General features: G+C 32.3%; 1 non-coding gene across 1 annotated transcript; it reads left to right on the forward strand.

The window, feature by feature from the left end:
* The first annotated feature begins 12,425 nt into the window (after positions 1 to 12,425).
* Positions 12,426 to 12,532, forward strand: LOC148764620 (small nucleolar RNA R71). The gene has a single exon (XR_016024303.1). It is a non-coding gene; the product is annotated as a small nucleolar RNA R71 (small nucleolar RNA).
* Positions 12,533 to 26,255: the final 13,723 nt, after the last annotated feature.

Genomic DNA, 26,255 nt, shown 5'->3' on the forward strand with positions numbered 1-26,255 from the left:
GTATTTTATTGAAGTTCCAAGGAAAATTACAATTAAGAAAAAGAAATATGGATTGGGATAGTAAATTTGTATCCAAATAATGAACACTCAAACAATTTCTAATTGATCTAACATTCTTTCCGGAAAGAAACTCATTCATTGATATCCTTGTTTTTTCTAGTGCATTTGATCAAACCTTGCCTTTGTCTTGCCAACTACTTTTGTGAACTTCAATGCTTGCCTCCCATTCCATGTGTCTTTTAAATTCATAACTAGATCACCTTTTTAGGTTTTTAGCGTAAATGTTTTCTTTCTTGTGTCTAAGCCGCCCATTTTGGGTTTTCAACTTGAACTTCATTTTTTTCTCTATTTTTTCTTTATTTTTTGATTGATCGTTCCATCATACACTTGAAGATTTCAAAATGCTCCCAAGATAGATTGATGAATCTCAAAAGAAGGCTCTTCAATTTAAGTGTTCATACTTAATTCAAATGGACTTTTCTAGGTACGTAATGTAGGTTAGAGCTAGAGGTTTGAAAAGAAAGGGAAATAAGCCTAAAACATGTGTTTAAGGATAATCAAATGAAAGATCTTTTCTTGTCATGTGAAGGATTCTCTTCAAAACTGTCACGACCCGGAACTCCCTTCGAGCCCGTGACAATCGCCGCGATGTCTCGATCGACACTCATTACCCGAAATGTCAACCGGAATCTCGCAAGGGTTTAATATCAGCTTCTCATTTCCCCTGTGAGTAACCGTTGCCAAATATCACGTTCTAAAAGATTTTAAACTATTTTCAACTTAAAACAATAATAAAAAAAATAATTTTCGTCTCACAGGGGTATTTTGGTCATTTTTCTTGAAAATTTCGATACCAGCTAATAATGTAGTATATAAGTGCAGAACACATATTTCAAAATCAAAAATAAATTTAGATGTCTAAAACATTTGTTTAAAGTGAAATTATGACTATTAGAATAAAATAAAAATATTAAACAAAATATTCTATTTTTTTATAAAACAATATTTTTAGAACACTGCGTAAATAATTTTTACAGCGTAAAAACAAAATAAATTCATATATATCGTAATACAGTAAGCCGGAGTATTTAATTTAATTTACAGTAACAAGTGGGCCTTTGAATAACCAAAAGTAAGAAAGATTGTGAACCTACAGTTTGGAGGATGTAAATCCAATGGTGGTCCTCGATGAAATCAGCTATCTATAGACTATCCTGAGCCTAAAATGGGTGGAAAGGAGGGTGGTGAGATTATATAATCCCAGTGAGTAAACAAATACCATCTAAAATATCTAAAGCCGAGTAAATGGAGACAGATAAAATAGTTTAACATACTATAATTCAGCACCTTTCAATTTGTTTCAACCAAATAAAATCAATTCATATAAATCGAGTAATCAACATGGCTTATGAATTTCTTAAAAGCTTTGGCTCGTGCCAAAATCATTCTCATACCCAGTTATATGGGATACCTTGATCGAGGGCTATCCCAACCGAGTCTGTCAAGACCGTTAAAAAGTTATGTACGCATAAATCATGTTTTTATTTTAAAAACATAGCCATTCCTTGGTGTTGGCTGAGTTCACCCTCACGTGGTGGTTTGGCGTGAAGTGAACTTTAAAGTTATACCTCGGGAGTTAACCTACTCGCCTCTCCAATCGAGGTAAAATATAATGGAATTTCGTGCCCCTCTAATAGGCTGGTCCATAGAAAACTCGTCCACTGCAGCAAGCTAAACCCACCATACAATAAAATTCAACAATAACATAACATGGCAATTATTTTATTTTATTTTACAGCCTTTTAAGGCAAATCAATAATTTATACATTTCCAACACATTTATCAAATCAACCATTCATGCCAATATTGCCATAAGCTAATCAATTAGAATCATGAATTTACAACGCACAAAAACAGTCTCCAATTACTCTATTTTCAAACCATCATTCAATTTTAAAACAATTTTATGAAATCATTTCATTAAATCACATTTTGTTTATAAAATCGAAAAATTAATCATTTAATTCATTTTCCATAAAATTCACAAAATCAAATAAAACATACTTTAGATAATTAAGATGATGATAAGGTTACTCACTATTTCGGGAGTCGAATTTTTGGAGTGCTTCGACTATCGATCCTCGGGTACAATTTCTTTACCCTTATCAGAGGATTCACCACCTTGACATAGTACAAAATTGACAAACTTACTACATTGGTACTAAATCGAAATTAAACTAATTTAGACTATTAATGCATGATATGGAATGCAAAATGCACGGGTAACTATTTAAATCCGATATTGGCCTAATTCGTCTTATCACCCGATTAATTGGTCAACGTGTCCAATTTAGCTCCAAATTGCTCCATTTCTTTTCCAATACCTTAATTCACCAAACACAAGTCAAATAACCTAAAATTTGGCAAAACCATCTTCACTTTTCTTCTTAGAATTTTCGGTCAATACTGGTGCATTAACACTATGATTTTTCCTACTACTTTTCCACACCATAATTCATCATTTTCTAACCAATTCTTTTAAAATAAAAAATCAAATTCATCCTCACTCAATACAAGGTAGGTTTGGCCATTGATGGGTGATGGAGAAAATGAATTCTTTTCTTATTGTTTTGCTTCTAGACATGGTAAACTAACAAAAAATACTAACATAACTTGAAATCAAATCAATCCAACATCATTCTCTCTCCATACCCATTCGGCTAGCCATGAATTCACCATGAAAACATGTAATTTAACCATGGAAAATAAGGAGAAATGCTTAAGGAAAATAGATTTCAAGTTTAAATTGAGAAATCCTACCTTTTTCATTTGTTTTCCTTGATTTTTCACACTTTTTCTCTTGAAATTCTCCACATAGGGTTTGTTCTTTCTTTGTTTCCCTCTTTTCCTTGCTTGGCCGAATATTTGGAGAGAAGTGAGAGGTTTATACGCTAATTTTTAAAGGAAATAATAAAATATTCTAAGCTTGACAAGTGTCATTTTATTATTGGTCTATTTTTAAAACTTTAAAAATTTAAACTTTTTATCTCCATCACATATATTTTCTCACTTATCCATAACATGAAAAGTCAAAGGATGAATTCTATGAGCATGACAAGTGTTGGTGGTGTAAAATTACAATTTTGCCACTAAGGTGACAAAATTATCATTTTACACCTATGCTCCGAAAAATACTGAGATTATAATTTTTCACTTCTCAACCTCAAATCATACTCCAGTAAGTCAAATATGATGAAAATCTATCAAAAAAATTCCCATTTAGTCCTTGAATGGCAAAATTACCATTTTACCCCTAGATAGTGAAATTTTCGGTTTGACTTCAAATTGATCCTCGAATTCAAAATCACCATTTTAAATCATTCCCTGGACCGTAAAATTTTCAATTTCACAATAAAATCTCTATTTGATCTAGTTCGAGGCTTAAATCAACTTTGTTGTACCTCTAGGTACAATACCTACTTTTGTAAATTTTTCGAGACTCTCCTAACATGGCAACATGCTATCCATCACATGTATGTCATGACAAGTATTTTATAAGGTTGGGCTTTACAAAAACCTTAGTCTTTGTAGCCTTTTGGGTTTTTTTTGCCTTTTATTTATTCTACTTTTTTTTCATCATTTTTTCCATCATTTTTCTTTGTATGATGTTGAGACCTAATAAATAAAAGGCATTTTTTTTTGCTTGAATTAAGACCTTAATCCTTCTTTGCTCATTTGCCTCTTGATGTGGAGGGTGATCCTTAATTAATGTTCAATTTAAAAAGGAATTTGATAGGCTCAAAGGGACAATAAATGGATAATTTCATATTTATGAAGGGAATATGAAAGACGGCCATTTTTCATCTTAAGTATGGTTACTTTCACTAAAGAGAAATCTTTGAAGATTTTCTTTCAATCTGCGTACCTCAAGTGCATGATGCTATCATCAGTTTTTTTTTCTTAACATTCCAAGCTTGATTCACCTCAAATTCTAACAACAACTTGCATACCAAGACATCCATGTTAAGTTTTGGCATATCTTTATATGATCATGCAAACGCGTCCACATATTTTTGAAAAAAAATTAATTCATGTCTTTTATTGGCGATAGTGACATTCCAATCAATTGTTTTAGAGACTTCTTGATGAGGTGTGATATGTCATTCTTTTTGCTCGACTATTCTCAGCATGTCAAGAGATAAAGTGGAATCATTTACATTCTCTTCATTATCAAGTTCATAAATGTTTGTGTTTCTTTCAAAATCGAATCTAGATTATTATCATTGTCTTTACATTCATTATTAAATGCCTAGAAATGGGTAAATTGAAGAAATGTGGAAATGTATCATAAAATTAATACATAGGAGTGAAATGAAACAAGAGATATGAAAATGCATCGCATGAATAATTTTATTAAAGATAATTAAATTAATAAAGATGCCCTTCATACATTTAAACCTTTCTAGTGCTCTTGGGTAGAAGAATGGGGACCACATGGGTTATTTCATGAAACAAAGAAGACCATCCTATTTAAAACTTCAGAATGCTCTTGAGCATAAGCAATAAAGATTTTGATTCATTGTGTCACTACCTTAAAGGTCTATAAATGTGTGGCAACTTTATCACCTCTTAATTACTTAACTTCAAAGTGTTGCCACCTCATCTTCACTCTTATCTTCATTGATCATTTACACAAACCATCGCATCATCTAAACCATTTACTGATGCCCTTGTGTGATTGGCCAAAAGATTTTTGTTATGTTTGGCTTAGCGTTCTTTGAAAAGTTTAACAGTTCAACTTTGATCAAACCTTGCACCTCACATTTTAATGTTGTGTAATTTTTTGTTAAATGTCCTTGAATCCCATAATGGTAGTCACAATTAGCATTGACATCATACCATTTTCAGTAAGGAGGCTTTAATGGGTCTCGGTGGGTTGGTGCCAAAAGGTGGCTTTCGATAAGTTGGGGAAGTAAATTAGTAAAAGATATGGGAATGGGTTCGAATTGGATTTTCTCTTGATTGTTCCTAGGTTCCCCATGATTGTTTGTAGTATTATTTGGTCTAAAATTGAATTGGGATGGTGGTGAAGGTGTTGGTTATGGTAGCCAATGATAAGGACAAGGATTTAAAGTAGGGTAATAATATTGGTAAGTAGGATAGGGTTGATAAAGAGTGTACTTTTCTCCTTGATGCCCCTCATATGTGATTACTTATGCTTTGTCTTTTTTTTTTTCTTTGGGATGTTTTCTTTCTTAAGGTCTTAAATCTTGCCACTTTTGATTGCATTTTCAATTATTTCACTTGACAAAACCATATTTGCAATGTTTTTGGTGGCATTTTTGATTAATCTTTCATAGTATGGGGTTTTCAAAGTATTAATAAACATGATTGTTATTTCCTTCTCAATTAATGGTGGCTGAACTTATGAGGTAATATATTTTCATCTTCGAGCATAGTCCTTAAAACCTTTAGTAGCTTTCATTTCCATGCTTTACAGGTCAAACAATTTGGAGCCATGTCTGCCATATGTTTGTACTGAGTTATGAATGCTCGTGCTAAGTTCTTCCATGAGTGCGCACAACTTCTATCCAACTTGTTGTACCATCTAATGGTTGATCTTGTAAGGTTGTCTTAAAAGGAGTGGATAAACAACCTGTCGTCATGAGTGTGTGTAACCATCTTACGACAATACATGGTGACATGTGCCATTGGACATTTAGTCCCATCATACTTTTCAAAATTTAGAACCTTGAACTTCAGAGGAATCACTAGTCTAGATACAAGACTCAATTCTAATCCATCAATAGAACTTAAGGCATTTGTCCCTTCCATAACATGCAATCGTTCTTCTAAGAGATCAAACTTTTTTTGTGCTCCCAAGTAATCCACGACTGTTGTTCAATTTTCTACTCACGCAAGTCTATGTATCGCAAAGTTAATATAGATATGAGTAGAGTGTTGATCCCATAGAGAATTGAATTAATTCTTATTGTTAACTACTAAAATTAACACACCTTAATTTTATCTAAACAATTAAAATTAAAAAAAAATTTAAATTAATAAAGTAAAACTAATCTATGCAAATTTACTTTATTAAATGTGAATGACTACAAGACCTAAGATTATGATATCCCTCAATACTTTATATGATTTGTCTCTCTCTCTTAACTTAGTTTAATGGATCAAGTTGCTAACCTAGAGTCCTAAATTATTTACAAGTCTCTATTGAGTTTCTTATAAAGATACCTTTCCCAATTAATTTACTATATGTCTATGCAAATTATATTGAAGAAATATTCATTAAGTTTGTACTCTAATTTTGACTACGTATGGCTTATAGGTGTATTCTACCCTATATGCAAATCAAACCACCTAATCAACTAAGTGCATTCAATCATATGTTATTCTACTCAAGGTCTACCTAAATCTCCTTTGTCAAGGTTTAACCTAAGTTTCCAATTCAATCTAACTGGCGATCAAGCAATTAGAAGCATTAAGAATAGAATAAAATAAACAACTTAAATCTATCAAACATAAGTAAAAGAGAGATAAATAATTCAAACTATATATTGAGTTCAATCATAATCTTAGATTAAACATTTAGTTCCCCATTAAGTCATACATTATTATCGAATAAAATTTAAACATTAAGAACAAAATCAAGAAAATAAGAGAATAAAAAAAATATAGAAAAAATCAAGAGTTGTATTCTTAATCTCCAAATCTCCTTGAATCTTGCAAATTCTTCTTAGCTTCAATGACTCTGTGGCTTGACTCTCTAATGTCAATCTGGTGTTTCTTCTTTTTTCTCTCAAGTCCTTCGAAAGATTGTTTTTATAGGCTTTGAAGTTAATCCAAGTTGGGTGAAGAAAGAAGTCAATTTCAGCTAGGATTTTCTCATCAAACTATGTAAGTCGTAGCCTTACCCAATTAATTAACAGAAATTGTAATTGCTCTAGGACTGCTGCAGTATGTCAAGTTCGACAAGATTTTTGACCATTCTAAAGGCTAAACTAGGTAAAGTGGTAAACATAAAAGTTGTAGATTTGTCTCTTATCATTCCAATGGTCTAAGAATTGCTTCATTTAAAGCTATGTAGAGAAAGTTATGGACAAAATACTGAAATATGTGCTGTACAAGTCTGCACCTCGAAATTGCTCTCCTTCTTTCACTAAAATTCTTCTTTCAAACAACTACAAAAGCACAAATAAATCAATAACAACCTATCTTAACCATATTAACACCAATTTCACCATAAAATTAACTATGATTTGATTGACTCACTAATTTAAAATAATTAAATAAAACCTACTAATTTCTATGCATTACTATAAAAACTAAGCCAAATTATTATCAAAATTAAGAATAACTTTATATTATAGAGTTATCACACCCCCAAACTTAATAGTTTGCTAGTCCTTGAGCAAAACATAGAAAAGAACCTAACTTACGAAAATCAAATTCAGTTAAAGAAAACTAAAATAAATATAGTTACTACTAGTACTATTACTATTACTACTAAAGATAAAGATAAAGTACACCAACTCAATGATTCTCCTTAATTTCCTCAAAAGTATGTCTATCAATCATTAACTTTAAGGAAAAATACAAGCATCATTTAAATTCATGTATCGATTCTAATGCAAGCACATTCTCGAATGGATTTTCGTGTGTGTGTGTAATCTTTTACCAAGAATATCATGACATCTAGATGAGTTTATGTCAACAAAACTTTCAAATTAGTATTAGAACTCCATATGTTTACTTTTCATCTCACTCTCCACTAATGTAGATTAATACAAAGTTAAGAATCAATAGGACTTTATAAAGCTTGTAATGTATGGCTCGGGTCAAGGTATGATAAAGGATATTAATGTGGCTCAAACCTCCCTAAGCACATAATTATTCTAGGACCTATTTATAGAGCTATATTTTCCTTCTCCTAGTACAACTTTTCTTTCACATTTGAACTTTTCTTTCATTCAACACATTGTTTTTTTCAATTTCACACCCCCAAACTTATTTTCTTTGCATTGTAGGTAGTGGGGTAACTTTGCATATTTTGAATCTTTTTTTTTTTCATCAACATCACCTTTCCACCTTTTTCAATATTTAACTCAATTTATATTTCCTAAAATAATATACATGCTTAGGAGTGAGGGTTGCAAAATTGGAATATTAATTTTAAAGCGAAGCTAAATTATTATGTAGTTAAAAAAAGAAAAGAGAAATTAGGCTAAAAAGGGATATACTAGGAATAAAGATTTAACAAGGTTGGCTTTTTAGGCTCAAATGGTCCAATGGTGGCCTAAATCATCTCCCTAACTAAGTATTGCCTAAGATTTTGCCTCGAAAGAAAATCAAGCAAATTCTAGAATTCATGATATAATCTAAAATTCACATCAATATAAACCTTCTCTAGATATTCACAATAATTCAAAGTAAAAGATATTGTGCTCAAAATTGTGGAAATCACATTCTAACAATGATACTTAACAAAAGATTTATCATGAATCCAAACAAAAAGCTTATTCACCAAAAGCTAACAATTTAAGACAACTAGTTATCATCATTGGAAAAAAAATTATTAAAAAGAAATTAGCACAACTTTACTCTAGATTCCTAAAATTCAAACAAGAAATAAATTCATTTACCAACTAATCCTTAATTATGTATAAATACGCATGCAAATTAAATCTAAAACTTCCACAGAATATTTATTATTGGTCCCAATTAAATGTGCTAGAGGGGGGGTGAATAGCACTTTTTGGCTCTTGACAAGATGAGAAACTAATTTAAAAAACAATGAAAATAAAAACAGAGTAGACAATGCGTAAGAATTTAGAGTGACTCGGTCCAAGACCTACATCCACTACCTTGATTATTCAACCAAGGATTTTCCAACCAATCCACTAAGAATAGGTGAAATTCTCAAGCTTTCACCAAGCTTTACAATGGCTTTTACCAGGCTCGGCCAAAACCTTTCACAATAGTTTTTCCTAGGCTCAACTATAACCCAACACTTAACTTTTCAAGGTTAAGTTAGAACCTTTACCTAAACAAGCAATCCTAGCTTGATTGAACCCCTTAGAGTGACCCTTTCACTTTAAGAACATAGAGAGAAATGAAATAGAAGTGTACCTATGATCACAAAGTTGATCTAAGTGGTACAAGTTGAAGTGCAAAACACAACTACAAAGATAGGCGTTGAGTGTAGTAAAGTGCAGATAAATTTTTGCTGGTTTTTTGAGCTCATTTTGCTTGGAAGCCTTCAATTCTTTATTTCTAACCGTTAAAACCCTCTTTTATACTTTGAGAAATAACTCTGATGGCAGTTTGACAGTTTTTTGGCTGTTGAAAACAGTTGGAAGTTGGTTCTAGCCGTTAATCTGTCTTTTAGTGCAGAGTTTAAACTTGCAGGTAGAATGCTCTTAGTCGACTAACCAATATCCTAGTCGACTAAGTTGTCTCTATCTTCTGTTCCAGTTTTTTGACAGTTCTGGCAATGTGCACTTAGTCGACTAACTCATTCCTTGGTCGACTAAGTTTGTTCTGTTTCTCAATACTCTTCAGCCCGCCAACCTTTGATTTAAATCTTAGCCAACTAACTCTTCATTAATCGACTAAGGAGCTTCTGTCTTGTTGATCAATTGTGACTTCCTTATTTCTATGCTCTTTGATATGTGCATTTGAATGATTGATTAAACATTTGCATATAATTTTTGTCTTGCACACTCAGGTAGAAATATTAGACACAAATGAATGGGAATGTTTTATTATCATCAAAAACTAATGGAACCAACATTTATCACCAGAAAAATAACTTCACTCCCCCAAACTTAAAATAAACATTATCCTCAGTGTTAGAAAAAATAAAGAAAAGGTAAAGAATACTCCCCTGATGATTGGATGAATTTTATAGAAGCTCTAATCCTCTTCTTCCTTATTGTCATCTTTTTCATTCTCACTTTTTAAGAGGATTTTTTTTACTACAAATAGAAAATAAATAAAGTTTAATGTAGAAATAAATAAATAAATAAATAACTGAAGAGAAAAGAGGAGTTTTATTGGGTAATGGGTTGGCAAAAATTTGGGAAGGGGTGATGGGGTAGTGGTCTCTCTCTCTTTTTTTTTTTTTGCAGCCCAAAACTTGGGGCCGTGACCTCACTTTTGTGGGCACGTCGGTGCTCGAGGGTAATTGTCACAAGGCTGTGGCCTCGCTTAAAGCACGTAGCACCCAACATTGGGGGGGCTTCGCTAGGCCGCAGCTTCTCTTTTGTGGAGCCTTGGCTTAGCCCTTTCCTAAATTTTTTTTTTTTGAAATTTCTCTCTTTTCTTTTCTTTTTTCTTTTTGTTTTTGCATGTATTTGTAAAAATAAAAGAGAGTGTTAATAATTTAATAATTAAATAAATAAAGATAGAAAAAATAAATAAAAGAAAGTCAATTCGAGTGCTTGGGTTGCCTCCCAAGAAGCGCTTCTTTATAATCACTAGCTTGAGTATGGTACCCCTTTTTGCACTACTTTATATGGGTCGAGATTTTCTTTATTGACATTGACTACTCTGGTAAGTCCACTATAAATCTCGATAACATCATAAGGATGAATCTTTACCACCTTAAACTTGTTCCCCCAATATGGTTTAAGATTCCATGACAAAAGATGGAGTTGTGAATCAGAAAGTACTACTCGCTGTCCAACCACAAAATCAAGATAGCTAGAAAGTGGTGGTGGTTTTGTCTTAAGAGTTGGTGCCTGCGTTGTTGAAGGTGGTGAAATAGGGTTACCTTTACCCTTATTGACTGAATCCACTTTATAGCAACTATCTGTATAGGGATACTGAGTTGCATTGAACAAATTAAATACCACTTGCTCTTCTCCAACTCTGAAAGTTATTTTGCCATTCTTCACATCAATAATTGCTTCAACTGTAGCTAAGAATGGTCTTCCCAAAATAAGAGGAATTTCAAAATCATCTTCAATCTCGACCACAATGAAGTCCACCGGAATGTATAAATGTTCAACTTTAAGCAAAACATCCCTTATAATCGCAACTGGCTACTTGATTGTTCTGTCTGCTAATTGCAAGGTAATTGTAGTAAGTTGTATCTCTTAAAATCCAAGTTTTCTGGCAATAGACAAAGGCATTATTGAAATAATAACACCTAAATCACATAAAGCTTTAGAAATTTTAAAACAATCAATAGTGCAAGGAATAGAAAACTCCCTAGATCTTTAAGCTTTGGTGGAAGCTTATTCTGGATTATAGCATTGCACTCTTCAGTAAGTGCAACTGTCTTAAACTCTTCCAATTTCCTCTTTTTGGTAAGGATGTCTTTCAAGAATTTAAGATAACTTGGCATTTATTCTAAAGCTTCAGCAAAAGAAATATTAATGTGCAATTTTTTACATACCTCAAGAAATCTTTGGAATTGTTTGTCAAGTTTTTCCTTTTGAAAACGTTGAGGAAAAGGTCATGGAGGTGTGGGAGCAGATTGTGATTTTTCTTTTGAATTTTTAACAAAATTTTCAACCACAATATCTTTTTCAACATCTTTTTCAATTTCTTTCTCATCAGATTGAATTGAAATCTCAGGATTTAATGCTTGATTACTTACCTCTTTTCCATTACGGAGAGTGATTGCCATACAATATTCCTTACCTTATATTCTTGGGTTGGGTTCAATATCACTGGGTAAGGTACCTTGAGGTTTAGTATTTAAAGCACTGGCAAGTTGGCCCGCTTGTATCTCAAGATTTCTAACTGAAGCTGCTTGATTTTGAATAGAGGCATCAGTCCTTATCATAAATGCATCAGTCTTTGTTATGAATGCATCAGTCTTTGTTGTGAATGCATCAGTCTTTGTCATGAATTGCATGAACATATCTTCCATTGAAGGCTTTTTCTCTAGCATAAAGGCTTTAGATGGAAATCTTGGGGGAAAGTTTGACTTGGCTGTTGATGAAGACCATTGGTTGTTATTCAATGAAAAATTAGGATGATTCCTCCAATCGGGATTATAAGTGTTGGAATAGGGATTGTTCTGTTGCCTATTTCCAACAAATTGACAAGACTCAAAATAGATGGGATAATTATCATTAGAATGTCCTTCCCCAGAAAATTCACATGTCATAAAGGAGTTCTGAACAACATTAACACTCAGTTTATCTATTTTTTTTGCGAGAGAGGCCAATTGTGTAGAGACAATGTTTATCACATCTAATTCATGAATTTCAGTAATTTTTCTTGAACCCAATCTTTCAGATGGCCATTGATAATTATTAGAAGCTATCTCTTTGAGCAAATCATAAGCCTCATCAATGGATTTACTCATGAGTTCACCTCCAGCTGCAGAATCAATGGTAGTTCTAAAAGGTCCTAGCAACCCATTATAAAAAGTTTGAACTTGCAGCCACTTAGGTAATCCATGGTGAGGACATCTTCTCATCAAATCCTTATACCTCTCCCAAGCCTCATATAGTGATTCAAAATCAAATCACATGAAAGCAGTGATATCATTCCACATCTTTGTTGACTTTGTAGGTGGGAAGAATTTTGCTAAGAATTTTTTAGCCAAATCATCTCAAGTATTAATGGAACCAGTAGGAAGTGAATTTAACCAACTCTTTGCTTTATCTCTTAATGAAAAAGGGAAAAGCCTCAATCTTATGGCATCGTCAGTAGCACCATTAGCCTTGAATGTATCATAGATTTTCAGGAAATTTATAATATGAGCATTTGGATCATCATTAGGCAAACCCCCAAACTGAACAGCAGTCTAAATCATTTGAATGATTGATGGCTTAATTTCAAAATTGTTGGCTTGATTAGAAGGTCTTTGGATACTAGAGTGGAGATTTTGTACTTGTGGGACTACATAATCCCTCAAAGGCTTAGTCTCTTCCTCTTGTTGATTAGCCATTGTTTTACTTGGAGCAGAAACTTTTTTATTTTTCTTCTGAAGTATTCGAAAAGTCTTTTTGATTTCTGGATCAAAAGGAACAATTTTCAAATTTTTGGCTCTTCGCATACAACGACCAAAATTACATGAAAAATTAAAGAAAAGAAAATTCTACATTAAAATTAAGAATGCTTGGTATTAATATTGTCAAACTCGGCTCTACAATATGTTTATTATGTCATTCTTACATAAGAATGCATGTTTGCTTACTTGGGTACCTTGAAAATCGTTAAAGGACGGTATTGTACCAAATGGTACAATTAAGTTGAATTAAGCCTCGAACTAGTCCAAATAGAGATTTTAAGATGAAATTGAGAATTTTAAAACCCCAAAATGACTTAAAATGGTGATTCAAAGTTCGAGGACCGATTTGGAGTCAAATTGGAATTTTCATGACCTAGGGGTAAAATGGTCATTTTGCCACCCAAGGTTAAGATGTGAGTGTTGGATGAAATTTTTGACTAAGATTGATTATTTGGAGTATAATTTGAGTTTGAGAAGTGAAGAATTTTAATTTTAATTTTGGTGTTTAGGGAAGGATAAGGGTAAAATAGTCATTTTTGCCACCCTAAGGGCAAAATTATAATTTTACACACCCAACACTTGTCCAGCACATGAATTTCACCCATTATTATCATGGATAATTGAAGGATTTTATGTGGTGGAGAAAGAAAGCTTAATAGTTAAGAATTTAAAAATGGACCAATGGTAAAGTGACAAGTGTCAAGTTTTTATTTCTTTATTATTTTCCTTATAAATTAGCACAAAACCAGCCCATTTCTCTTCATTATGGCCGGCCAAAGCAAGAACAAAGGAAGAAAAGAAAGAACAAAAACCCTAGAGTGAAAATTCAAGAGCAAATTAGTGGATTTCAAGTAATAAAGCAATCAAAGGTAAAATTTCTTGATTTTGACTTGTGATCTACCTTTCCCATACATTCTTTTGCATTTTCCATGGTTGAAACACATGATTTCATGATGGGTCTCTTGCTGGCCGAACACTTAGAGGGAGGTTTTGATGCTTGATTTGGTTAGATTTCAATGTGTTTTAGTGTTTTTAGTTAGTTAGTGATGTGTAGCATGAAAAGCCAACAAGAAAAATTCAATTCCGCCCATCACCCATCATTGGCCAAATCTTCCATGTAGAGTGTGGATGGTGGATTTGATTTTATTTCAAGTGAATTGGTTAGGAAATGATGAATTACAATGAGAAAATCAAGTCGGAAAAATCATAGCATTGATGCACCCACCATGGTCGAAATTCCCAAGAGAAAATATGAAGATGATTTTGCTAAATTTTATTCTATTTGACTTGTGTTTGATGGTTTGGAGAATTGGAAGAAAAATGGAGTTAATTGAAGTTAAATTGGACATATTGGCCAATTAATTGAGTGATAGATCGAATTAGGACAATACCGTTTTATTTAGGTACACAATTGAATTTGTGTAGAACACCGTGTTTAGATGATAATTCAAACAATTTACATCCCATTTCATGCATTAGTATAAAGCCTGAATTGGTTTTACAACGGTTTAGTACAAATGTAGTAAATGGCTTATTGTGCATTATGTCTAGGTGGTGAGCTTTCTGGTAAAAGTAAAGAGATAGTTACCCGAGGATCAAGAATCGGAGTACTCGAAACTCGATTTCCATTACAGTGAGTAACCTTATTATCGTCTTAATTATCTAAAGTAGTTTTTATTGGTTTTTTGTGATTTTATAGAAAATGAGTTGAAATGGTAAATCCTTATGTTTTATAAGCAAAAGGTGATTAAATGAAATGATTTTATAAAATTGTCTTGAAATTGAAAGACGGTTTTGAAAATGGAGTAATTGGAGACTAATTGTTGTGTTATAAATCATGGTTTGAATTGAATGGCTTATGATAATATTGGCATGAATGGTTGAATTGGTAAATGTGTTGAAAATGTATAAACTGTTGATTTACCTTGAGAGGCTGTAAAATAAAATAATTGCCATGTCATGCTATCGCAAATTTTATTGTATGGTGGGTTATGTGGATCAGCTTATTAGAGGGGCACGGAATCCCGTTATATCGTACCTCGATCGGAGAGGCGTGTAGGGTAACTCTCGAGGTAAAACTTTAGAGTTCACTTCACGTCAAACCACCAAGTGAGGGTGAACTCAGCCAACGCCAAGGAACGGCTATGTTTTCAAAATAAAAACATGATTTATGCGTACATGACTTTTTAACAGCCTTGGTGGACTCGGTTGGGATAGCCCCGGGCCAAGGTATCCCGGACAACCGAATATGAGAATGATTTTGGCACGAGCCAAAGTTTTAAGAAATTCATAAGCCATGTTGATTACTCGATTTATATGAATTGATTTTATTTGATTGAAATGAGTTGAAAGGTGATGAATTACAGTATGATGATCTATTTTAATCTGTCTCCATTTATTCAGCTTTAGATTTTTTAGATGGTATTTGTTTACTCACTAGGATTATATAATCTCACCACCCTCCTTTCCACTCATTTCAGGCTCAGGATAGTCGGTAAATAGCTCATTTCGTTGAGGGCTACAGTTGGACTTGCATCCGCAAAAACTGTAGGTTTACTGCTTTTGATACTTTTGGTCGTTCGTGGGCCCACGTGTCACTGTAAATTAAACTTATGCTTTGGTTATCTATATTATAGTATGTATGAATTTATTTAGCTTTTACGCTACAAAAAAATTATTTACCGGTAACTCTATAAATATTGTTTTATAAGAAAATATAATATTTTACTGAATATTTTTATTATATTCAAATAGTTATAGTTTCACTTTAAATGAATGTTTTAGACATCTAAACTTATTTTGATTATGAAATATGTGTTTTCCACTCACATACTACATTTTTAGCTGGTTTCGAGATTTTTGAGGAGATGACCAAAATGCCCTTGTGAGAAAAAAATTATTTTTCTATTGTTTTGATTTGGAAATAGTTTATAATCTCTCAAAACATGATACTTAACAATTGTTGCTCACAAGGGAGGTGAAAAAATTGATATTAAAGCCTTACGGGGTTTCGGTTGGCATTCTGGGTAATGAATGTCTATCGGAACATTGCGACGATTGTCACGGGCTCGAGGAGAGTACCGGGTCGTGACAAATATTAACAAAAAAGAATTAAAAATCAATTCCCCAACAATGGCATCAAAAACTTGTTGTTCAATTTTCTACTGACGTAAGTGTACGTATCGCAAAGTTAATATAGATATGAGTAGAGTGTCGATCCCACAGAGAATTGAATTAATCCTTATTGTTTACTACTAAAATTAACACACCTTAATTTTATCTAAACAATTAAAATTAACAAAAAAAGAAAATTTAACTTAAAAAACTAAAGCTAATCTATGCAAATTTACTTTATTAAATGTGAATGACTATCAAACCTAAGATTATGATATCCCTCAATACTTTATTTGATTATTGTCTCTCTCTCTTAACTTAGGTTGATGGATCAAATTGCTAACCTACAGTCTTAAATTATTTACAAGTCTCTAAATAAATTATTTACAAGTCTCTGTCGAGTTTCTTATAAAAATACCTTTCCCAATTAATTTACTATATGTTTATACATATTATATTAAAGAAAGATTCATTAAGTTTGTACTCTAATTTTGGCTACGTATGGCTTATAGGTGTATGTCTACCCCATATGCAAATCAAACCACCTAATCAACTAAGTGCATTCAATCATACGCTATTCTATTCAAAGTCTATTTAAATCTCCTTCGCTAAGGTTTAACCTAGGTTTCCAATTCAATCTAACTGGTGATCAGGCAATTAGAAGCATTAAGAACAGAATGAAATAAACAACTTAAATCTATCAAATATAAGTAAAAGGAGATAAATAATTCAGACTATATATTGAGTTCAATCATAATCTTAGATTAAAAATTTAGTTCCCCATCAAGTCATACATTATTATCGAATAAAATTTAAATATTAAGAATAAAACCAAGAAAATAAGAGAATAAAAGAAAATATAGAAAAACTCAAGAGTTGTATTCTTGATCGCCAAATCTCCTCGAATCCTACAAATTCTTCTTAGCTTCAATGACTTTGTGGCTTAACTCTCTGATGTCAATCTGGTGTTTCTTCTTTTTTCTCTCAAGTTCTCTAAAAGGTTGGTTTTATAGGCTTTGAAGTTAAGCCGAGTTGGGTGAAGAAAGAAGTCAATTTCAGTTGGGATTTCCTCATCAAACTATGTAAGTCGCAGCCTTGCCCAATTAATTAATAGAAATTGCAATTGCTCTAGGATTGCTGCAATATGTCAACTTAGAAAAGATTTTCGACCATTTTACAGACTGAAATGAGTGAAGTGGTAAACATAAAAGTTGTAGATTGTTTTCTTATTTTTCCAATGGTATAAGAATCACTTCTTTTGGAGCTCTGTAAAAAAAGTTATGGATAAAATACCAAAATATGTGTAGTGTAAGTTTGCACCTCGAAATTGCTCTCCTTCTTTCACTAAAATTCTTCTTTCAAACACCTACAAAAGCACAAATAAATCAATAACAACCTATTTTAACCATATTAACACCAATTTAAGCATAAAATTAACTATGATTAGATTGACTCACTAATTTAAAATAATTAAATAAAACCTACAAATTTCTATGCATTACTATAAAAACTAAACAAAATAATTATCAAAATTAAGCTTAAATAACTCTATATTATAGAGTTATCAACGACCTCAAACATACCTCTACTCAACTTTTCTTATTCTCTTGGATCATCCAAATCTGGAACTACGATTGGATTAGTAGGGTTTACTCTAGTGGTGGTTTTCCGTGTCAATGATTGTCTGCCGTAATAAGTATGTCCTCCCATAAGTGGTATGGGGTGTTTTTTTTTTTAAATGTTGGGGGTTGGTACATGTAATCATTATTGCTTAAGGTTTGTTGGTTGGTTTGGTTGGGAGGTTCTTCAACCATTGTTTTCCCTTTGCTAATGTTCATTATCAACTCCATCATCTTAGCCAATTACTCTTTCATCTCTTCTTGAACCTTTTCCATTTCGTCCATTCACACAGATTGCTCATTTTCCATAATCCTAATTTACAAATGGGTATTGTATGAGTGACGAGTAGGTGGCTTTGGTGGTCGAGCTATCTTGAGGACCCCTTTTCACCATAAATATGAATTATGCTTCTTATGTAATTGTGCAAATGTATGTTCATATGAAAAAAAATCTGGGTTATGCAAATGCATGTTCTAAATATGTTCTGGATACTTGCCACATGGTGATAAATAACGAAGGGAGATTCTCTTTTGTCATATGACACGTGGCAAATATCCTTATGTGATGGATGTATAATGCAAGTGTATGATCATAAAAAAACAAAAATTAAACAAGTTAATATAAATATAAAACAACATTTGGCAAATATCCCTATATGATTGATGCATGATGCAAATGTAAAAATTAAACAAGTTAGTATAAACACAAATAATACAAAGCTAAGGTTCAATATATGTAGGGCTTAGATTAGACACAAAGCTAAGGTTCCCAAATTGTTCCTTACTATTGTCCACTTTGAACTAGTAAGGCACCTGAATCCTCAACCATTGTAGGCTACCAACAGAAATGATTCAATCTGAGTGGAAGTATTTCACATGCCCACATGGAGCTTATCACCTCATGAGAACAGGGTACTCTATTTCCTCCTATAAAGGATAAAGCTTGGGTTGAAGGCTTATGCATACATGGAACTATTGTGTGTGAATAAATAAATTATTTACAAGGAATATGAACAAAATAATAGAAAAATAAATAAATAAATAAATTTAAATTACAATGAATTAAAAAGCTTAAGATAACGAATAACTAGTTATAGACTCGACTCTCTTGCTTCCTAAGTGGAGTTGCCAAGCTATCATAAAGTGCTGAGTCTTGAAACTCAACAGTTCAACTTTAAAGGAGTCACCATCAATCCTTTTTGCTTAGGTGTGATTGATCACTTAGGTGAATCTATTTTTCGAATGAAATCCTAGGCTTGACTTAGGCTCATTTAAAAAAAAATAGGTCCTGGACTACAAGATAGATTTAGGTTTGGGAGTACAATTACGTGTGAGGAAAGTATTAGCACCCTCATAATACCCATCTAATTGGTACCTAATTAATTATTCATTATATATTAACCTTAATCAATACTTAATTTTATTCTATTCCTAAAATAAATAAAAACTCTTTTATATTGAAATTTTCCTTGAAAACTCCAATAATTATTACAAAATTCAAGAAAAATCTCTCACCTAGAAATTTTCAAGAAGCTATTAATCATAACCTCCTTGAAATTCCATCATTAGGGAGTTTTTATTTACATGATGTAAACCCCTAATTTTTAATGTCCCAAAAAATAAAAATAAAAATAAAATAAATTAGAATCATATAAAAAGAAATTTACCTAATTGGGCTAAAAAACTCTAAAAGAAAACCAAACTGCAAATCCAGATACCAAAAATCAAATCTAGATACCAAGCATGCACTGTCAGGAATGAAGAACACTCTCTAAACCTTATTCAAGAAGTTAGGACACTTTTTTTACTTTTCTTGTTTATCTCTCCCTTTAAATTAAAATAGTTTCTTTAGAAATTAAATTGATTCTCTTACATCTATAAGAAATTGAAACCCAAGAACCTAAGAATTCAAGAACTATTTTCTCTTCTTAGTTTTCCTTCCTAATTCTTTTCTCTCCCTATTCTTTTTATCTCTTCCTTTAATCAAAATAGTTTCTTTAGAAACTAAATTGATTCTTCTAGATCTAAAGAAATTGAAACCCAAGAACTATTTTTTCTCTTCTGCCAATTGTTTCTTCTCAGTTTTCCTTCCCTAATTCTCTTTTCTTCCTATTTTTTTTCTCTCTATGTGTTCTTTGACCTTGATGCTTGGATATATTTATAGCCAATGTGTCTTATTTCTTCTCGAACTGGTTTCTTGAGTTTTAATTTAATCTAAGTTAATCTCCCTTTAAATTTTCAATTTGATTAGGAATGGTACAAACATATCCTTTTTTTTTTTTTTCATATTTATCTTCCTTCACTTTTTTTATTTTTTATTTTCAAAATTCAATACCTTGGACAAAATAAGGTGTCCACATCCTTAATTATGTACCTAATAAATCTCAAATTTTTATCACTTCCTAATTCCAAATGCATATATTGCTTTTAGAATAATATTAACAATTCCATTAAGTGTGCTTCAGGTAAAATAAGTTTTTCAAAACTAAAATTAATAAAATCTTATTTAAGATCAATAATATCTCAAGAAAAATTAAATAAATTGGCTATATTATTAATTGAAAAAGAAATATTAGAAGAACTTAATTATAAAAGTTTAATTAGAAATTTTACATCTCTAAAAACTAAAAGAATAAATTTTTTTTTCTTAATTTCAATAAAGAAAAGCCTCATTTGAATATTTTGCGTTAGGACCTTCAGGTTATTAAGTTGTCTTTGGTGGAGGTGGGAACATGTTTAACTTGAAGTTGATCTTGGCTAACTTTTTCTTGAATAAAAAAATAAGTTAAATGCTAATTGTTTCATTTTTGTATGAAACACTAGAATAACACAGGTGTATATTACACTCAAGTTATCACATTAAATAGTTAGAACAGACTTATCTTTAAGCTGTAATCAAAGACATAGAGCAAAGATTGAATCTAAGTTATTTTAGAAATTGTTGCTACAATAGCTCGATACTCAGCTTTCGTTGATGACCAAGCTACAATTTTTTGCTTCTTAGAATTGTATATGATTGGTGTGCTACCAAGATAAACAATGCAGGCTAAACTTGAGGTTTTATCATTAGGATTCCTTACTTCATTGGAGTCTGAAAAGGTAAAGAGTGTAACTTGAGATTCTTTGTTGATAAAAAGGTCATGAAATAAAGTAGCCTTCAAATATCTGAGGACTTGTATTGTTGAGTTAATACACATACAAACACACGTATCGCACAAGTAATATAGTAATAAGAAAAGTATCGTCTCCAAAGGGAGTTAGCTTAATAATTATTGCTAAGTAGTAATATTAAAACAAATCAATTTTATCCAAGCATACTGAGATTTAAGAATTGAAGTAAAAATAAAATTTTAAATAGCTAAAACTAAACTAAGAATTGCAACAAAAATTAAATGAAGAAGCAGTGGAATAAAGCTTAGGATTATAGGTTTAGCTAATGCTTCATTTGGATGCTAGATTGGTTAATTATCTACTTTTTATGAAAACCAATGTTAGTCTAGGATTCTCTGACATATATGATTCTCCGTTGAGCTATCATATAATTGCCTAACTTAATTAACCCTTTATATGTCTATAGGGAATTAATTTAAGCTAAGTTCATTAAGCCTAGGTCCTAACAATTGACTATATATGGTTAATATGTGTACGTTTACCATATTAACTAATCACCCACTCAATCAATTAAATGGAATTAACATATATTATCCAAATCTTGGTTTATTTAGACTATCTTTGTCAAGCATCACCTAAAAACCCAAACTCATCTTGTTGGTGATCAAGCAACAGAAGAGGAAATGAATACGGATTTCAATAAACATCGATAATTCCATAAAGACTACGTAAAAACAAATCCAAATATCTAAACTACATAATAGCATCCACCATAATCCTAGATAAAGAAAACTAGCACAAAATATCCATAATACAAACTAGCATCTCAGCAAAATCAAACATTTCAACAAACAGAGCTAGAAAAAAATAAAATCTAGAGTGAGAAAGTAGCAGTAGTAGCTTTTCCAAGCTTGATCTTCAAGATTCCCTTTCTTCTTTTCCTTCTTTGTTTTCAGCCTTTTTTCCCAAAAATGAGGTCTACTCTTCTTTTATTTTTCAGACTCAAAAGCCCATTTTTAAACCCCTGAAAATAACCCTTTAATTTAAAAGATTAGATGGTGCAGATTAAAACACTACATGTCAGTATCGTGATGCCAAGCTTGTTGTCCCGTGGTGTTGTTTGGCTGATAGGGGTAGCACCGCGGCATTGGGTGCATGGTGTCATGGAGCCAAAGCTATTTTGTTGGTGCCTTGTGCATTCTAGCCTTTACGCTATCCCTCATGACGTTTAGTCACTTCCCATATGATTTGGACCATGATCTGATCAAAACTAGGTGAAGTGATAAACATAAAAGTTGTACGCCTTTTGCTTAGATTTCTAGTGGTCCACAAATCAAGGCAATTAGACTTCAATAGCTCAAGTTGTGCTTAAAAACCGCAACATATTCAGAGTCTTTTAAAACCAACTTGCATCATCTATTGCCATTTAAGCTCCATGTTTTTGCACCCCTTCAACAATTAAAGACTAAATAAGTAACGACTGAAATTAGGACTTTTTGATCAGAAATTAACTAAAATTACTTAAATGAAAATGCTATTGTGAGACCTCAACCTCTATAGGCTTGTAACTAAGCATAAATGTAATAATACGAGCCAAAGGTAGTTTCATCATTTTCTCTAATAAGCTCCCAAAAGAAAGTTTTATGATATTTTAAGGTCTAAATAGGCATAAGACTACATAAATGACGTGTAATGATGAAAACACGAAGAAAATTAGAAATGACAATAATTTTCACAACAGGGGCAAAATGGTCATTTTGCACCTGAGTCAAAACTTTTAAAAGTTTCATAAACCTGAACGTGTCTAGACAATTATGGACTTGGTCCTAGTGTTAAAGAGTGAAAAGATTGCACAAAAGGTTGCATGAGAACAAGCTAACTAGTCAAGGGCATTTTCGTAATTTTAAGAGAATGGATAAGTTTGGTCTATAAATATCCTTCTTCTAGCAGCTTCTTCTCCCATTTTTCCAGTAGCTTTGTCTTCTTCTTCTTCTTCCCTCTCACGTTTCTTTAAAACCTCCATGGAAACTTGATATTTAGCTTGCATGATTTTCTCTCTCTAGCTTTAATTTTCATACCTTTGTGCCCTTTTGACTAGAACCCTTATATTCTTCTACTCTCTCACTTCAAAACCCTTGATAAATCTTATTTTCATACTTTGTCTCACTAGTTGGGCGTTTTAGAGAGAGAAAGAGATAATTACTCCATTGATTTGGAAGCTATTAGAAGAGAATTCGATTACAAAGGAGCCCTAGGGTGAGTGATGAACTAAACTTGGTTTTTTAGTTATGGATAATGGCTAGAAATTTAGATTATGAGTTGTTTTATTGTTGAGGATGTTCATTTATTTTATAGTGATTTAGATAGTGAACATAGATAGCCATTTGAAGGGACAAGTGAAAGTTAGCTAAGAGATAGCTTTTAGGGTTTATAGTATGTGAATTAACATAATGGTGATATTAATGTGATGGTAGGTTCCAAGGAAGCCTCATCATTCCATTTGAACAATTAAGCGAATTAGAGTTAGCAAAAAGCTCAACAATATACCGGTGAGTGGACTTGCATTTCAAACTTGTTTTGGGGAATAGGAATGATTTTATCCAACTTGTCTTTGAAAATGTATCTTGGGAACAAGCCTTTGGTGAAATGATTTTATATTGTGAAATTGTGATATATAATGGATTATGTGTTATCAAAATATGATATTATGCATGATATGTATTGGGTGCTTATTTGTATGTTGATGTGGACCCGGCTATGTGCGAGTAGAAGTGCACATAAGCCGTTGCTGACCCGGCTATGTGCGAGTGGGAGTGTGCATAAGCCGTTGCATATGAAATGATGATGATGGGAGGGTGTACTATATATATATACATATATGGTATATGGTTGTAAATGCGAAAATGTGAACATTTGATTTGTTGAAATTTGGGAGTTTGCATGTGTTATAGGCTACTTTTGTTATTTAGTAGGATGGCTTTGTTTGAAGGGAAAAAGAGACTTTTTTTCTTGATGTTCTGATTTTTGCTGCAGCGATAAACTCTCGGATTTGAGAGCCTTCACCAGAAGTGGTTCTCGTTGCAGCGAGAATGAATCTCGCTACAGCGAGATAGTCATTGTAGCTTCTCGCTACAGCGAAAATGAATCTCGCTGCAGCGAGGAACTCTCTGTTTCATGAACTGAATTTCGCTGCAGCGAGAAATCTTCTATTTCTGGGTTGTAATTTCGCTGCAGCGAGATTTAGAGAAAAACTTTCTGTTTTGGTCTCCTATCTTGTCTAACTGCTGCCCTATCTTTCACTTCTTTGCTACCATATCGGAGCATGGACTTCCAACATTAAGGATTAAATGAGTTAAGTTTAAAATGGGGAGGTTTAGTGAAAACCCTCGTTCGGCTAATAACTAAATCCCAATGTCGCTGCAACGAAAATTCGTTGTCGTATTTGACTTGCTTGCGTATCATTGAAGCTTTCATTCTTCAAATGGTTCGTTATGTATGGGTTCATGATTTTCAAATGATCAATCATTTAAAGACTTGATGAGGGGTTTTTAATATGAATGGAACTAAATTGCATTGTTTTAAAACAAGTGCATCATGATTTTAAATTCTCCCTTGTTGTTGCTTGTTTCCTTCCTTGTTCACTCACTGGGTTTATACTCACTGTTTTCAACTTCATGTTTTCAGATCACGAGACAGTCGGTAACTAGGACGAGGTGTCCTTGTAGACTTGTATCCATATTTTGGTAGGTGTCTCGGTATTCAGTAGTTGTACATTCGTCCGAGTCCTTCCGCTGGAAGTCGAGTATTCTTTTGTTGTATATAGACAAACTTAATGTATGATAAAGGATATTAATGTGGCTCAAACCTCCCTAAGCACATAATTATTCTAGGACCTATTTATAGAGCTATATTTTCCTTCTCCTAGTACAACTTTTCTTTCACATTTGAACTTTTCTTTCATTCAACACATTGTTTTTTTCAATTTCACACCCCCAAACTTATTTTCTTTGCATTGTAGGTAGTGGGGTAACTTTGCATATTTTGAATCTTTTTTTTTTTCATCAACATCACCTTTCCACCTTTTTCAATATTTAACTCAATTTATATTTCCTAAAATAATATACATGCTTAGGAGTGAGGGTTGCAAAATTGGAATATTAATTTTAAAGCGAAGCTAAATTATTATGTAGTTAAAAAAAGAAAAGAGAAATTAGGCTAAAAAGGGATATACTAGGAATAAAGATTTAACAAGGTTGGCTTTTTAGGCTCAAATGGTCCAATGGTGGCCTAAATCATCTCCCTAACTAAGTATTGCCTAAGATTTTGCCTCGAAAGAAAATCAAGCAAATTCTAGAATTCATGATATAATCTAAAATTCACATCAATATAAACCTTCTCTAGATATTCACAATAATTCAAAGTAAAAGATATTGTGCTCAAAATTGTGGAAATCACATTCTAACAATGATACTTAACAAAAGATTTATCATGAATCCAAACAAAAAGCTTATTCACCAAAAGCTAACAATTTAAGACAACTAGTTATCATCATTGGAAAAAAAATTATTAAAAAGAAATTAGCACAACTTTACTCTAGATTCCTAAAATTCAAACAAGAAATAAATTCATTTACCAACTAATCCTTAATTATGTATAAATACGCATGCAAATTAAATCTAAAACTTCCACAGAATATTTATTATTGGTCCCAATTAAATGTGCTAGAGGGGGGGTGAATAGCACTTTTTGGCTCTTGACAAGATGAGAAACTAATTTAAAAAACAATGAAAATAAAAACAGAGTAGACAATGCGTAAGAATTTAGAGTGACTCGGTCCAAGACCTACATCCACTACCTTGATTATTCAACCAAGGATTTTCCAACCAATCCACTAAGAATAGGTGAAATTCTCAAGCTTTCACCAAGCTTTACAATGGCTTTTACCAGGCTCGGCCAAAACCTTTCACAATAGTTTTTCCTAGGCTCAACTATAACCCAACACTTAACTTTTCAAGGTTAAGTTAGAACCTTTACCTAAACAAGCAATCCTAGCTTGATTGAACCCCTTAGAGTGACCCTTTCACTTTAAGAACATAGAGAGAAATGAAATAGAAGTGTACCTATGATCACAAAGTTGATCTAAGTGGTACAAGTTGAAGTGCAAAACACAACTACAAAGATAGGCGTTGAGTGTAGTAAAGTGCAGATAAATTTTTGCTGGTTTTTTGAGCTCATTTTGCTTGGAAGCCTTCAATTCTTTATTTCTAACCGTTAAAACCCTCTTTTATACTTTGAGAAATAACTCTGATGGCAGTTTGACAGTTTTTTGGCTGTTGAAAACAGTTGGAAGTTGGTTCTAGCCGTTAATCTGTCTTTTAGTGCAGAGTTTAAACTTGCAGGTAGAATGCTCTTAGTCGACTAAC

The sequence above is a fragment of the Theobroma cacao genome, chromosome 1, assembly GCF_053813885.1.
Source record: "Theobroma cacao isolate CCN51 chromosome 1, ASM5381388v1, whole genome shotgun sequence".
NCBI lineage: Eukaryota > Viridiplantae > Streptophyta > Magnoliopsida > Malvales > Malvaceae > Theobroma > Theobroma cacao.